At 38.3% G+C, this 16,373-nt stretch overlaps 1 pseudogene; it reads left to right on the top strand.

Moving 5' to 3' along the window:
• The first annotated feature begins 2,037 nt into the window (after positions 1 to 2,037).
• LOC111160910 lies at positions 2,038 to 2,925 on the top strand (annotated as a pseudogene).
• The last annotated feature ends 13,448 nt before the right edge of the window (positions 2,926 to 16,373 follow it).

Genomic DNA, 16,373 nt, shown 5'->3' on the forward strand with positions numbered 1-16,373 from the left:
TTCAGCCACCTTCTACCTCAGTGAAATGGACAACAGTCACTAAAAATCCTCCCAATGTACAAAACTGTGAGCAGTACATCTGCTGTTCACTTTATCTAAAAGGAGAAATGGCCAGAGGTAGTAGTCTATAGCAGTTGGTAAATTGTGGTCAGTGGTGTGACAGGATAGTCTGGAACTTGGAAGAAACACAATTGGAAAATCAGAGATGAGGAGGTCTGGGGATGAGAAATGTGGATGCAACTCTCCAAATCAGCACAGAATATGAAGATATTAGTTCATATTATTAACTTCATAATATGAAGATATTAGCTCATGTGAATGCCTATTGAAGGGTAACCTTAGCAGAGAAGGATTTTACTATTCAGGTGGTTAAGTTGCCCTATTCTGTAGATAAGTTAGGCTCCTTTACCGGTCATGCTTCACATTTCCAATGGACTCATGAGCAAAATGGCAATGGTGGCAGGGATGGAGCTTATTGATAGATTTTATAATATGTCAGCTTTACTAGGCTGAACATTTTCCAGAATTCCACGTGTTGTATATTTCCAGTTAGGATGGGATACAAGGAAGATTCTACCAAGATTTTGGAGATGGAATGAAGGCAGCAGGCATGTTGTAACATAAACACATTATTGCTTCTCTGTTGACTTAATTCAGGATGAAGCAGCAGCTGAGGTAGTTATGTGTGTATAACTCCAGGACAAGGGGGTCTGGCTTCTACAGTATACTATTGCCACCAAACTCAGAGGCATTAAAAATGGACATATGTTTCAGTCCATTCTGTTGGCTTCCAGTTTGCGTTCATGAGATTCCAAACTTCTCATCATCTTCCCTTTCTGCCTGTCCTGCAGGTTTCAAACACTTGCATCAGATACAGAGAAGACGTTACAAGAATTGTTAGCCCCCATCATTATGTAAACCAAATCCCTATAATTATCTATCTATCATCCAGCATCATCTATATATCTATTTCTATCTCTATTGATCACCATCTATATTGCTACTAGTTCTACTTTTCATGTTGAAACCTGACTTAAATAGTTGTTTGGAAACCAGGTCCTTTCCTCTGTGCAGTGTCCTTGATTTGTTCTGAGCCTATCTGTACCGTTTTACCCCAGGGACTACATCCAGTGAGTATATTACTCACACATAAAAAAAATCATCAGTGTTTTATGATGTTTTGACATCTTGAGGCTTTGCTGTCCTGGGAGAGACTGTCCCTCCCAGGACAAGCTAATTTCTCTAGATAACATATGACTCCTCTGTAAGAATGCCTCTCACACAACAACCAACCAGCCTAGAGCCCATACCATCCAACTACCTCCTTAATGGAGCTCTCAGTTTGACCTACTATCCCCTTGCCCTAATACCACCTCAGGAACAGGTACCAGGCAATTAGGGAAAGTCCCCACAGCCAGGAGCCTGCTGACATTATTCAAATTAACAAACTTTAGGCAGCTTGCTTTATTCTGCTTTGTCTTTTCACAGTAATCCCAATAAAGATTTGTACCCATGTGTTTCTCTTACTCTTGCCTTCTGACCAACCCTAATACATCCTCATGTAGCCCTGTGTGGCACATCATGCCACCTTTTCTTGGGGATTGTGAGTAAAAAAACTCCTCATTCAAAATTAGTTATCTATCTCCATATCTGTCATCTCACCATACCTGACTCAAACTAACTCTAGTGCTTTATTAAAACAACGGGGCAAAATTGTGGTCAAAATGGAAGAGAGTCCACCCACACAGATTTTTATGACACTCAAAGTGGTGCTATCTATTAAGCATTCACTAACTTTCCAGTTACATGTGAATATAGCAACTTACCTGGTAATTTATCTAACCAACCCATGACTGGTTAGAGAAATGTCAATGTTTGGGAGAAATGTTGTCTTTATCATAAATTTGTAGAACTACATTTTGAGAGGAAAAATTCCATTTATGTGGGACTTCCCAATGATTGCAATTAAGTTGCAAAAATCATATTGAAAATACTGATTTTCAGACAAGCATTCAGCCTTTACATCTTTTGGTCGTCATGACTACCATGACAGAACATCCATCTAATTGTTGTATTGATGATGTCATTCATGACAAAGTAAAGACTTTGGAAGAGTCATACCTGCAGGTTCAGTTTCTATGCAAATCGTGTAGAGGAAAGATGTTTTTTAGTAAACTGTGCTTATTTCCTTTCCTCCCACCATTGGAAGTTAAAACTAAGTTTTATAATTCAGAGAAGAGTGACTTATTTCTTGAAGTCCAAATTCAGAATATTTCATCTTCAACTGTCTTTATACAAAAAGTTTCATTAAACCCACCTGAAATGTACACTGGGACAGAATTAAATACCATCAATCAGGCTGGTGAAGATGAGTGTACCTTTGGAACAAGAACATTTTTACAGTCAATGGAAGAACGCCAGTATTTGTACTACCTTAAGCTTAAACAGGAATTTTCAGAGAAAGCTGGTATCATTAGGGGACCAACAGAAATGGGAAAATTGGATATAATGTGGAAGAGAAATCTAGGTGAAATGGCAATGCTACAGACAATCCAGCTTGAAAGAGAAGCTCCAGTTTATGGAAACATGAAGCTGTCTTTGGAAAAAATCCCTGATACTGTAATTATAGAAGAGCCTTTTCATATTATCTGTAAGATAATGAACTGTAGTGGTAGGAAAATGAAATTGGTTTTGAAGACATATGATACAGATTCTATTCGTTGGTGTGGAAATTCAGGAAAGTATCTTGGACAGCTGCCCCCAGGTTCATCTCTCTGCTTCACCCTGACACTACTGTCCTTGAAACTGGGCCTGCAAGTCATCTCTAGCATAAAGATAACAGACAAAGTATTAAAAAAAACATATGTCTGTGATGACCTTGCAAAGGTCTGTGTAATACCATCCATGGTTAAAATGAAAAACTGAAGAAAATCTCTAGTGTTATGCTTTCCCTAGAGAAGTTTTACATACATTTGTCAGCATCAAAATGATAAACTAATAGCAAACATATGGATTATTTTCATTTAATTCCTTTGAGACTGTGAATGCCTGTGAAATTAACCATTTGTTGATTTCAAAAAGAGCAATCTATTGATTTTCATCTTCAATTAAGTAGTCTCTAACATTTCTTGTTTTAGTAAAGCTGGCATTGAAAATCTAAAATCTTAGTGGTATATTGATATTGATAATTTAAATAATTATTATGGCTTATTTGTCAAGATTTCAACCTACCCTGTTTTATTTTTTCCTCTCCTTTTTGGTCAATAGAGAAGTAACTATCAATGACAATGCTTAGTATAATTCAGGATGACTCTCATTATTTAAACATTTTGACATTTGCTACTTGATGGGTATTGAGGAAGTCATGTGCTGTGAAGAGCACTGGATGTTATACGTAACTAATGAATCATTGAACACTACATCAAAAACAAATGATACAGTGACTAACTGAACATAATTAAAAAAACAAATTAAAAAAGATAAACTTTTAAAATTGTATTCCAAATTATCAGAGCTTGCATATATGTGACATGCTGAACTGGCTTTTTTTCTTTTACTTGTCTTAGTAAAATTTTATGAACTGTTTTCATCAGTTGTTATTCCTGAAGGGCCCTTGTGAATACTACTTAGATTAGGCAGTTTGTTCTTACACTTAAAATGTGCCACTTCTTTAAGTGGATTTAGTAGATTTGCAAATTTAGGGATGATATCTGGAACTCTGAACAAAAATGGCCACTTCAGTAAGGGCAGGAACAAGGATTTTCTCCCCCCTCTGTCCCCCACAAAACACAGATCTAAAGAATTAGATCCAATCAAGGTTGGTATGATAAAGAGGTATGTAATAAAAAAATTATATTGCTATCTTTAAAAAAATTATCCTATCTTCTACCCAAATATCAGTTTTTTCTTTAGAAAAGTAAAATAATCTCAGACATTAGCTAATCATTAACTTTTGAAAATATAAGATCCATTTATTTACCCCAAAGATACAGATGTAGTGAAAAGAAGGGCCACATGCACTGCAATGTTCATAGCAGCAATGTCCACAATAGCCAAACTGGAAGGAGCCAAGATGCCCTTCAATAGATGAGTGGATAAAGAAGATGTGGCCCATATATACAATGGAATATTACACAGCCATCAGAAAGGATGAATACCCATCACTTGCATTGACATGGATGGAACTGGAGGGGATTATGCTACATGAAATAAGTCAAATAGAGAAAGACAATTATCATATGGTTTCACTTATATGTGAAACATAAGGAATAGCATGGAGAACATTAGGAGAAGGAAGGGAAAAATGAAGGGAGGAAATCAGAGAGGGAGAGGAACCATGAGAGACTCCAGACTCCAGGAAACAAACTGAAGGTTTTAGAAGGGAGGGGGTGGGTGGATGGGTTAGCCCAGTGATGGTTATTAAAGAGGGCATGTATTGCATGGAGCATTGGGTATTATATGCAAGCAATGAATCATGAAACACTACATCAAAAACTAACAATGTACTGCATGGTAATGAACATAATAAAATAAAAATAAAAGGCAAGATAAAAAACAGGGTCTAAGTGGAAAGGTTGAAAGACGGCAGTGGAGTAGGAGGACCCTAGGCTCATCTCACTCCATGAACACAACTAGATAACTACCAAATCATTGAGAATACCCCAGAAATTGACCTGAAGACTGACACAAGAAACTACATAAATAAAAATAGAGAAAAGGCCACATTGAAGAGGGTAGTAAGTGTGAAGACTCAGTTTGGGAGAAGAACAGATCATTCTACTGTGATGGGGAGGGAGCCATGGTTGTGTAGAAGGGTGAGAGACAGACAAGCATACAGAGAAGGACATGGGGAAAACAAATCACTATAGCAACTGGCTTGGAAAGTGAGAAGGGCTGAATTTTGTGAGTTCTTGCAAACAAGGGGGCTTAAACATGGAGTTTTAAAGGTCAGTGGGCTTGGGCGTGATAAAGCCCACAGGCAATTGTGTTGCTCTTGGAGAGAAAGGCAACCTGTGAACACAAAGCATGAAAATAGTTATCTGAAGAGCAACTGGAGCACAGTGGCAAGGTTATTCACTCTTCTGGGAACACACTTCAGAGAGATAACATTCATGGAACAAAGAAACGGACAGGTACAATTTCCCCCCTGACCCATAGCATCAACACAAGATCACCTACAGGAACAACACAGAACCAATACTTGCTACCTAACTTGCTTACACCAAGCCCTGCCCCCCATGCTCTGGTGGAACTGGCCCTCTTTTAAACGCTTGCCTCAGTCCCAGTGAAGCAGGCTTCCTATCCCAGAATACCACCTGCTCACACCACATCTCCCAAAACAGGAGTAATGCAGAGCCTCAGTTCCCACAGCAGTGCTGATAGGTCTCATTTCACAAACAGACCTGAGCACACCCAGTTAAAACATGTCACAGTCAGTCCAGGGACAAAACACTGCTCACAATAGACAAAGAGAGCCTGTTACAGACAGCTGGCCTGAAGGATAAGGCAGCCAGAACAAAAGAGTAAAGCACATGCAACACACATTGGTGATACTCCCAGAAGTGTCAGGCCCTGGGGAATGGGACAGTATACAGCAGGACACTGCAGAAACTCTCCTTCATAAGGCCATTACCATCAAGAACCAGAGATATAAGTGACAAACAGAAAAATGCACCAAGGCTTAGAAAAATGAGAACACAGAAATTTATCCCAAATGAAAGAACAAGACAAGGCTACAGCCAGAGATCTAAGCAGAAAAGATATAAGCAATGTGCTTAATAGAGAATTTAAAGTAATGATCATAAGAATACTCACTGGACTTGAGAAAAGAGTGGAAGACATGAGGGAGAACCTTAACACAGAAGTAATGAATAACATGGCAGAAACGAAGGGCTTGATAAATGAAATGAGAAACACACTTGATGAATGAACATTAGGCTGAATGTCCCGGCCAGCACGACAAATCGAGCAGGAAAACGTGAGGGCTAAGAGGATGGTGAAAAGAAATTAAGAGACAAAGAGATGGGGGCAGGAGGGACACTGAAGATGATGTCCAACAGTGCCAATTTTATTCCACATCTTACAATCATTTATAAGGCAGACCAGAATAAGAGGAGTAATACATCAGTACCTAGTCAGATGACCGCAAGTTTCTATAACAAGTTTACATTGACTACAAGCAAACCTCGTGATGTCAGGTAGTTTTGGCTAAAGCCATTAGCAAAACAATCAACCAGGGAGTGGGTTATGGGAGGTACAGAACAACAAGGACCAACTAAGAATTCATGACCTTGACCACATTGTTCCCTTCTGTAAGGGGGAGTGTGTGGGAGGTCACGTAGGCAAGCGCACGACACATAGCACAGACCCTTTTCTCAGTGTACTCAACTTTCCTGTCCTTAACCTTGTCAAGGTGTCCGGACTTTGAAGGAGACACAAGTCAGGGCCTGGTTTGATCCTCGACTCCAACCATGCCGTAGCCTCCAACAGCTGAAAGAAGTAGAGAAACAAATTAATGACCTGGAAGAGAGAGTAAAGGAAAGTAATCAAACTGAACAAAAGAGAGAAAAAATAATTAGCAAAATAAGAATAGACAGGGAACTCAGTGACTCCATTAGATGTGTTAGCATTTGTATTACAGAAGTCCCAGAAGAAGAAGAAGAAAAAAGAGGCAGAAAATTTATTTGAACAGGTAATAGCTGAGCACGTCCCTAATCTGGAGAAGGACACTGACATACAGATCCAGGAGGTACAGAGAACACTCATCAAAATATATAAAAGCAGGCCAACACCAAGACATATTGTAATTAAATTTGCAAAATATAGTAATAAAGAAAAAGTCTTAAAGCAACAAGAAAAAATAAGTCCTTAACTTATAAAAGAAAATCCGTAAGCCTAGCTGGAGATTTTTAGACAGAAATGTTGCCAGCCAGAAGGCAATGGCATGATATATTCAAAGTGTTGAAAGGGAAAAATCTGCAGCCAAGAATATTCTATCCAGGGACACCTGGGTGGTTAAGTGGGTTAAGCCTCTGCCTTTGGCTCAGGTCATGATCTCAGGGTCCTGGGATCAAGCCCCACGTCAGGCTCTCTGCTTAGCAGGGAGCCTTCTTCCCCCTCTCTCTGTGCCTGACTCTATGCCTATTTGTGATCTCTGTCTGTCAAATAAGTAAATAAAATCTTTAAAAGAAAAAAAAAGAGAATATTCTATCCAGGAATGCTTTCATTCAGAATAGAAGAAGAGATAAAGAGCTTCCCAGACAAACAAAACTATGGGAGATGATGACCACTAAACCACCCCTGTAAAAAAATATTAGAGGGGAAACTTTGAGTTGCAAGGAGAGACCAAAAGAGACAAAGACAAGAAAGGATCAGAGAAAATCTCCAGAAATGATAAAAGAAGTAATAAAATGGCAATATATATCAATATTATATTGAATGTAAATGAAAGAAATGCTTCAATCAAAAGACATAGGGTATCAGAATGGATTAAAAAAAAAAAAAACAAGCCCCATGTACATGCAGCCTACAACACTCTCATTTTAGACCCAAAGACAAGCACAGACCAAAAGTGAGAAGACAAACACTTATCATGTAAATGGATGTTAAAAGAAAGCTGGATTACCAATACTTATATCAGACAAACTAGACTTTAAAACAAGACTGTAAAAAGAGAAAAAGGTGGGCATGTATAGTCATAAAGGGGACAATCCATCAAGAAATGTAACAATTATAAACATTTATATATCCAACATGGGATCACCTCAATAGATGCAAAAAAAAATGACATACAATGTCCTTTTGTATTAATAAACCTCAAAAAAAATTGGGAAGCACAAATAAATGAAAGCTATGTTTATGGATCAGAAAATTTTTTTTAATTTTTTATTTAATTTCTTTTCAGTGTAACAGAATTCATTGTTTATGCACCACACCCAATGCTCCATGCAATACGTGCCCTCCATAATACCCACCAACTTCCCACCCCCACCCCTTCAAAACCCTCAGATTGTTTTTCAGAATCCATAGTCTCTCATGGTTCATCTCCCCCTCCAATTTCTCTCAACTCCCTTCTCCTCTCCATCTCCCCATGCCCTTCCTGTTATTTCTTGTGCTCCACAAATAAGTGAAACCATATGATAATTGACTCTCTCTGCTTGACTTATTTCACTCAGCATAGTCTCTTCCAGTCCCGTCCAGGTTGCTAAAAAAGTTGGGTATTCATCCTTTCTGATGGAGGCATAATACTCCATAGTGTATATGGACCACATCTTCCTTATCCATTCATCCGTTGAAGGGCATCTTGGTTCTTTCCACAGTTTGGCGACCATGGCCATTGCTGCTATGAACATTGGGGTACAGATGGCCCTTCTTTCACTACATCTGTATCTTTGGGGAAAATACCTAGTACAATTGCAGGGTCATAGGGAACCTCTATTTTTAATTTCTTAAGGAATCTCCACACTGTTCAAATTGGCTGCACCAACTTGCATTCCCACCAACAGTGTAAGAGGGTTCCCCTTTCTCCACATCCTCTCTAACACACGTTGTTTCCTGTCTTGCTAATTTTGACCATTCTAAGTGGTGTAAGGTGGTATCTCAATGTGGTTTTAATTTGAATCTCCCTGATGGCTAGTGATGATGAACATTTTTTCAAGTGTCAGGTGTCTGATAGCCATTTGTATGTCTTCTTTGGAGAAGTGTCTGTTCATGTCTTCTGCCCATTTTTTGACATGATTATCTGTTTTGTGTGTGTTGAGTTTGAGAAGTTCTTTATAGATCCTGGATATCAAACTTTTTTCTGTACTGTCATTTGCAAATATCTTCTCCCACTCCACGGGTTGCCTCTTTGTTTTCTTGACTGTTTCCTTTGCTGTGCAGAAGGTTTTGATCTTGATGAAGTCCCAAAAGTTCATTTTCCCTTTTGTTTCCTTTTCCTTTGGAGACATATCTTGAAAGAAGTTGCTGTGGCTGATATCAAAGAGGTTACTGCCTATGTTCTCCTCTAGGATTCTGATGGATTCCTGTCTCATGTTGAGGTCTTTTATCCATTTCGAGTTCACCTTTGTGTATAGTGTAAGAGAATGGTCGAGTTTCATTCTTCTACATATAGCTGTCCAGTTTTCCCAGCACCATTTATTGAAGAGACTGTCTTTTTTCCACGGTATATTTTTTCCTGCTTTGTCGAAGACTATTTGACCATAGATTTGAGGGTCCGTATCTGGGCTCTCTACTCTGTTCCACTGATCTATGTGTCTGTTTTTATGCCAGTACCATACTGTCTTGGTGATCACAGCTTTGTACTAAAGCTTGAAATCAGGCAACGTGATGCCACCAGTTTTGTTTTTCTTTTTCAACATTTCCTTAGCAATTTGGTGTCTCTTCTGATTAATATTGCTAAAATATCATATCCTGTGGCATTTTTCATGGAAACAGAAAAAATAACAATCTTAAAATTTGTATGAAATCACAAAAGACCACATGTAGCCAAAATAATCTTGAGAAACAAGAAAAAAAATCTTGATTGTGTCATAAAAATAGACACATAATACAACAAAATTATGAGAAACCAGAAATAAATTCACAAAGATACAGTAAACAAATATTTGACAAGTGTTCCAAGAATACTTAATGAGAAAAGATATTCTCTTTCAAAACTGTTGCTAAAAAACCTGGGTAACCAGATGCAGAAAAATGAAATTGGACCCAAATATTACACAACTTACAAAAAGAGACTGTAAATAGAATGAAGACTTAAGTGTAACACCCAAGACTAAATCTAGTGTAAAAATAACAAATGGAAGAAACTCTCTGACATTTGTCCTGGCAATAATTTTTGGATATGAGAAAAGCAAGAAAAACAAACATCAGCGGATGGGATAACATCAAAATCTAAAGGTTCTTTACAGCCAAGGAAAATATCAATAAAATTGAAGGCAACATACAGAATGGGGGGAAAATATGCAAACCACTTATCTGATACAGGATTAATATTCAAAATATAAAAGGAAATTATACAACTCAATGGTAAGAAAACAAATATTCCTACTAAAAAGATGTAAGTTCAGGGAACCTAATGTATAACATGGTGACTGCAATTAACACTGCACTATATACTTCAAAGTTATTCATAGAGTAAATCTTAAAAAGTTTTCTGCACAAAAGTAAATGGTAATTATCTGAGATGCTGGACCTCTTAACTAATCTAATTGTGATAATCATTTCACAATGTATACATGTATCATAACATCAAATTATATAACTTAAATTTACATGTGGTATTGTCAGTATCTCAAAAAAAGCTAAAACAATATCTCAGTAATTTCTTCCAAGATGGATAATTAAGTACAGTGAAGATAGAGTTCTTGAGTATGAAGCAGCATAAAATAGATTTTAAGTCCCACATTTCTGCCATGCTCCAGAGGTTAGAATCTTTGCTCTGTTACTTAGTAGACATGTTAAACTGGCCTTGTTATATAGCTGTGTATTCCTCTGTTTGCTTTTAATGGATATAATAACTACCAAATGCACAGAATTTTTACAACTATTAAATAATTAATATTACAAAGTGCTTATAATTTTTTGAACACAATAAGGACATTAACCAAGGAAAATGAACACACTAATTTGAAAAGATATGTGCACCCTTATGTTGACTGTAGCATTATTAGTAATAGCCAATATAAGGAAGCAACCTAAGTGTCCATCTATAGACAAGTGTGTAACAAAGAAGTTACACACACACACACACACACACACTGGGATATTACATAGCCATAAAAAATTATGGGAGCTTGCCATTTGCAACAATGTGGATGGGCCTATTGTGTATGGTGTGTATTATGCTAAGTGAAATAAGTCTAAGAAAAACAAATACCATAGTATTTCACTCATATGTGGAATCTAAAAAACAAAACAAATGCAAAACAAATGAACAAAAACAAAACCAAAAAGCAGAATCAGGCCAAAAATCAAGAGAACAAACATGTTTTCCAGAGGGAAAAAGATGGGTACATGGCAAAATGAGTGAAGGGAAGTGGAAGATATAGGCTTTTGGTTATAGAATGAATAAGTCACAGGAATAAAAGACACAGCCTAGGAAATACAGTCAATAATATTGCAATATTCAATAATATTATAATATTGTTGTATGGTGATATTAGCTACACTTGTGGGGAGCATAGCATAACATATAGAGAACTTAAAACATTATGTTGTACAACTGAAAGTACTGTAACATTGTGTTAACTATAGTCAAATAAAAATAATTAATACATAAGTAAATAAACAAATGTTTACATAATACATAAGTATTACATAAATACATAAGCAAATAAAAAATATAAACATTTTATTTATGAAAACATGTACTCATAATTTTCATAAACCATGGAACTACTTTAATTGTTGTAATGGAATATTTGTGTTGCTGAAGTAGTTTTATTGATACCTGCTTTTTGTTTGATTTCTTACAGCATACCATGATCCTTAGTCTATGTTTCTAGTTTGACACCATCCTGTCCTTGTTATAATATATATGACATTTCTTTTAAGAAAAGCTTCTTCGGGGGCGTCTGGGTGGCTCAGTGGGTTAAAGCCTCTGCCTTCGGCTCAGGACATGATCCTAGGGTCCTGGGATCGAGCCCCACATGGGGCTCTCTGCTCAGCAGGGAGCCTGCTTCCTCCTCTCTCCCTGCCTGCCTCTCTGACTACTTGTAATCTCTGTCTATCAAATAAATAAATAAAATCTTAAAAAAAAAAAAGCTTCTTCGGGGCACCTGAGCAGCTCAGTGGGTTAAGTCTCTGCCTTCAGCTCAGGTCATGATCTCAGGGTCCTGGGATCGAGCCCCGCATCAGGCTCTCTGCCTGCTTCCTTTCTCTCTCTGCCTGCCTCTCTGCCCACTAGTGATCTTTCTCTGTCAAATAAATTTTTAAAAAGAAATAAAAGCTTCTTTGCCACTTCACTACCAGCTGTGCCACCAGGATAAACTGCTGCATGGAATGTTTAGAGAACTCCTGCCTGTGCGACTTTACTTTCAGCTATCCTACAAAGACACCATTTGTGTAGAGTGCCCCCAAGACCCCCTGACCTATGTCTACTTCAGCATCAGCTACCCCACCAGGGCAGTTCCAGGGCAGAGAGCCCCAGGAAACCCACCCTGCACCCAATACACATCCAGCCAAACAGCCAAGACCACCAGACTTGAATAGTCTACACAGGAGACATTCCTATACAAGGCTATTCCTTTAATACTAGAAGTAGCTGCTCCATGTAATTACAGAAACAAACACAGAAATTCGAACAAATTGAGGAAACACAGGAATATGCTCCAAATGAAAGAATAAGAGGAAACATCAGAAATCAAACTGAATGCACCAGAAATAAGCAATCTACATGACGAAGACTTCAAGGTAAGAGTCATAGAGATGCTCATCAGCCTTGAAAAAAAAGAGGATGAACTCAATGAGAGCTCCAACAAAGATATAAAAAATATTTAAAAAAAAGGGGAAGAGGAGTCAAGAAGGCAAAGAAGTAGCAGGCTGAGACTACATCAGGTAGCGGGAGACCAGCTAGATAGCTTATCAAACCATTGCAAACACCTACAAATACAATGGGAGATTGAAGAGAAGAACAGCAATTCTAGAAACAGAAAATTGACCACTTTCTGAAAGGAAGGACCAGCAGAGAAGTCAATCCAAAGCGACGGGAAGATAGACCGTGGGGGGAGGGGCCAGCTCCCGGCAAACGGCAGAGCAACAGAGCAGAAAATCAGGACTTTTAAAAGTCTGCTCCACTGGGGGACATAGCTCCAGAGGCTAAACCGGGGTGAAGCCCATGGGGGGCCAGTGTGGCCCTAGGTCCCACAGGGTCACAGAAGGATTGGGGGTGTCTGAGGCTTGCAGAGCTCGCAGGTATTAGACTGGGGGAGCCGGCTACAGAGACAGAGCCAAGGAGTGAGCTCTCAGCTCGGGGTTACCTTGAACCGGTCGCAGGCTGGGTGAGCTCGGAGCTCAGCCACAGGCCAGGGAGACGAGAGTGATTGGGCACACTGAGGAGTAGGGCCCTGAGCTCTTGGCTCCTCCGGGCCAGAGACTGGGAGGCCGCCATTTTCATTCATATCCTCCGGAACTCTACGGAAAGCGTTCAGGGGACAAAAGCTCCCAAAAGTGAACCTGAGCAGATTTCTTAGCCCGGCCCCTGGTAAGGGTGGTGCAATTCCACCTTGGGCAAAGAAACTTGAGAATCACTACAACAGGCCCCTCCCCAAGAAGATCAACAAGAAATCCAGCAAAGACAAAGTTCACCTACCAAGGAGAGCAGGGGAATTCCAGTGGAGGAGAAAGCAAAGTGTGGAACTCATGGCTTTCTCCCCATGATTCTTTAGTCTTGCGGTTAATTTAATTTTTTTTTAATTTTATATTTTTTTCTTCTCCTAATTTTTTTTTAACTTTTACCCTTTCCTTTTTTTAACATTTTTAACTAGTTTATCTAATATATATATATATATATATATATATATATATATATATTTTTTTTTTTTTTCTTTTTTTTCTTTTTTTTTTTCTGAACTTCTTTTTATCCCCTTTCTCCCTCCCACAATTTGGGGTCTCTCTTGATTTGGTTAAAGCACATTTTCCTGGGGTCTTTGCCACCCATTCAGTATTTTATTTGCTCCTTCATATACTCTTTTCTGGACAAAATGACAAGGCAGAAAAACTCACGACAAAAAAAAGAACAAGAGGCAGTACTGAAGGCTAGGGACATAATCAATACAGACATTGGTAATAAGTCAGATATAGAGTTCAGAATGACGATTCTCAAGGTTCTAGCCGGGCTCAAAAAAGGCATGGAAGATGTTAGAAAAACCCTCTCTGGAGAGATAAAAGCCCTTTCTGGAAAAATAAAAGAACTAAAATCTAACCAAGTTGAAATAAAAAAAGCTATTAATGAGGTGCAATAAAAAATGGAGGCTCTTACTGCTAGGATAAATGAGGTATAAGAAAGAATTAGTGATATAGAAGACCAAATGACAGAGAATAATGAAGCTGAGCAAAAGAGGGACAAACAGGGGCACCTGGAAGGCTCAGTGGGTTAAAGCCTCTGCCTTCGGCTCAGGTCATGATCCCAGAGTCCTGGGATCGAGCCCCACATCGGGCTCTCTGCTCAGCAGGGAGCCTGCTTCCTCCTCTCTCTCTCTGCCTGCCTCTCTGCCTGCTTGTCATCTCTGTCTGTCAAATAAATAAATAAAATCTTAAAAAAAAAGAAAAGGGACAAACAGCTACTGGACAGCAATGGGAGAATTTGAGAGATAAGTGACACGATAAGATGAAACAACATTAGAATAATTGGGACTCCAGAAGAAGAAAAAAGAGAGAGGGGAACAGAAGGTATATTGGAGTGAATTATTGTAGAGAATTTCCCTAATACGGCAAAGGGAACAAGCATCAAAATCCAGGAGGTGCAGAGAACCCCCCTCAAAATCAACAAGAATAGGTCCACACCCCGTCACCTAATAGCAAAATTTACAAGTCTTAGCTACAAAAAGAAAATCCTGAAAGCAGCCCGGGAAAAGAAATCTGTAACAGAAAGTGGTAAAAATATTAGATTGGCAGCAGACTTATCCACAGAGACCTGGCAGGCCAGAAAGAACTGGCATGATATATTCAGAGCACTAAACAAGAAAAACATGCAGCCAAGAATACTATATCCAGCTAGGCTGTCACTGAAAATAGAAGGAGAGATAAAAAGATTCCAGGACAAACAAAAACTGAAAGAATTTGCAAACACCAAACCAGCTCTACACGAAATATTGAAAGGGGTCCTCTAAGCAAAGAGAGAGCCTAAAAGTACTAGATCAGAAAGGAACAGAGACAATATACAGTAACAGTCACCTTACAGGCAATACAATGGCACTAAATTCATATCTCTCCATAGTTACCCTGAATATTAATGGGCTAAATGCCCCATTCAAAAGACACAGGGTATCAGAATGGATAAAAAATAAAACCCATCAATATGTTGCTACAAGAAACTCATTTTAGACCCAAAGACACCTCCAAATATAAAGTGAGGGGGGTGGAAAACAATTTACCATGCTAATGGACATCAGAAGAAAGCTGGGGTGGCAATCTTTATATCAGATCAATTAGATTTTAAGCCAAAGACTATAATAAGAGATGAGGAAGGACACTATATCATACTCAAAGGATCTGTCCAACAAGAAGATCTAACAATTTTAAATATCTATGCCCCTAATGTGGGAGCAGCCAAATATATAAACCAATTAATAACAAAATCAAAGAAACACATCGACAATAATACAATAATAGTAGGGGACTTTAACACTCCCTTCACTGAAATTGACATATCATCCAAGCAAAAGATCAACAAGGAAATAAAGGCCTTAAATGACACACTGGACCAGATGGACATCACAGATACATTCAGAACATTTCATCCCAAAGCAACAGAATACACATTCTTCTCTAATGCACATGGAACATTCTCCAGAATAGATCCCATCCTGTGTCACAAATCAGGTCTCAACCAGTATCAAAACATTGGGATCATTCCCTGCATATTTTCAGACCACAATGCTCTGAAGCTAGAACTCAATCACAAGAGGAAATTTGGAAAGAACACAAATACATGGAGACTAAAGAGCATCCTTCAAAAGAATGAATGGGTCAACCAGGAAATTAAAGAAAAATTGAAAAAATTCATGGAAACAAATGATAATGAAAATACAACGGTTCAAAATCTGTGAGACACAGCAAAGGCAGTCCTGAGAGGAAAATATATAGCGGTACAAGCCTTTTTCAAGAAACAAGAAAGGTCTCAAATACACAACCTAACCCTACACCTAAAGGAGCTGGAGAAAGAACAAGAAAGAAACCTTAAACCCAGCAGGAGAAGAGAAATCATAAAGATCAGAGCAGAAATCAATGAAATAGAAACCCAAAAAACAATAGAACAAATCAACGAAACTAGGAGCTGGTTCTTTGAAAGAATTAATAAGATTGATAAACCCCTGGCCAGAATTATCAAAAAGAAAAGAGAAAGGACCCAAATAAATAAAATCATGAATGAAAGAGGAGAGATCACAACTAACACCAAAGAAATACAAACAATTATAAGAAAATACTATGAGCAACTCTTCACAAACATATTTGACAATCTGGAAGAAATGCATGCATTCCTAGAGATATATAAACTACCAAAACTGAACCAGGAAGAAATAGAAAACCTGAACAGACCCATAACCAGTAAGGAGATTGAAACAGTCATAAAAATCTCCAAACAAACAAAAGCCCAGGGCCAGATGGCTTCCCAGGGGAATTCTACCAAACATTTAAAGAAGAACTAATTCTTA

Source organism: Enhydra lutris, unplaced genomic scaffold (genome assembly GCF_002288905.1).
Source record: "Enhydra lutris kenyoni isolate GAN:26980312 unplaced genomic scaffold, ASM228890v2 scaffoldscaffold79, whole genome shotgun sequence".
In the NCBI taxonomy this organism is placed as follows: Eukaryota; Metazoa; Chordata; class Mammalia; order Carnivora; family Mustelidae; genus Enhydra; species Enhydra lutris.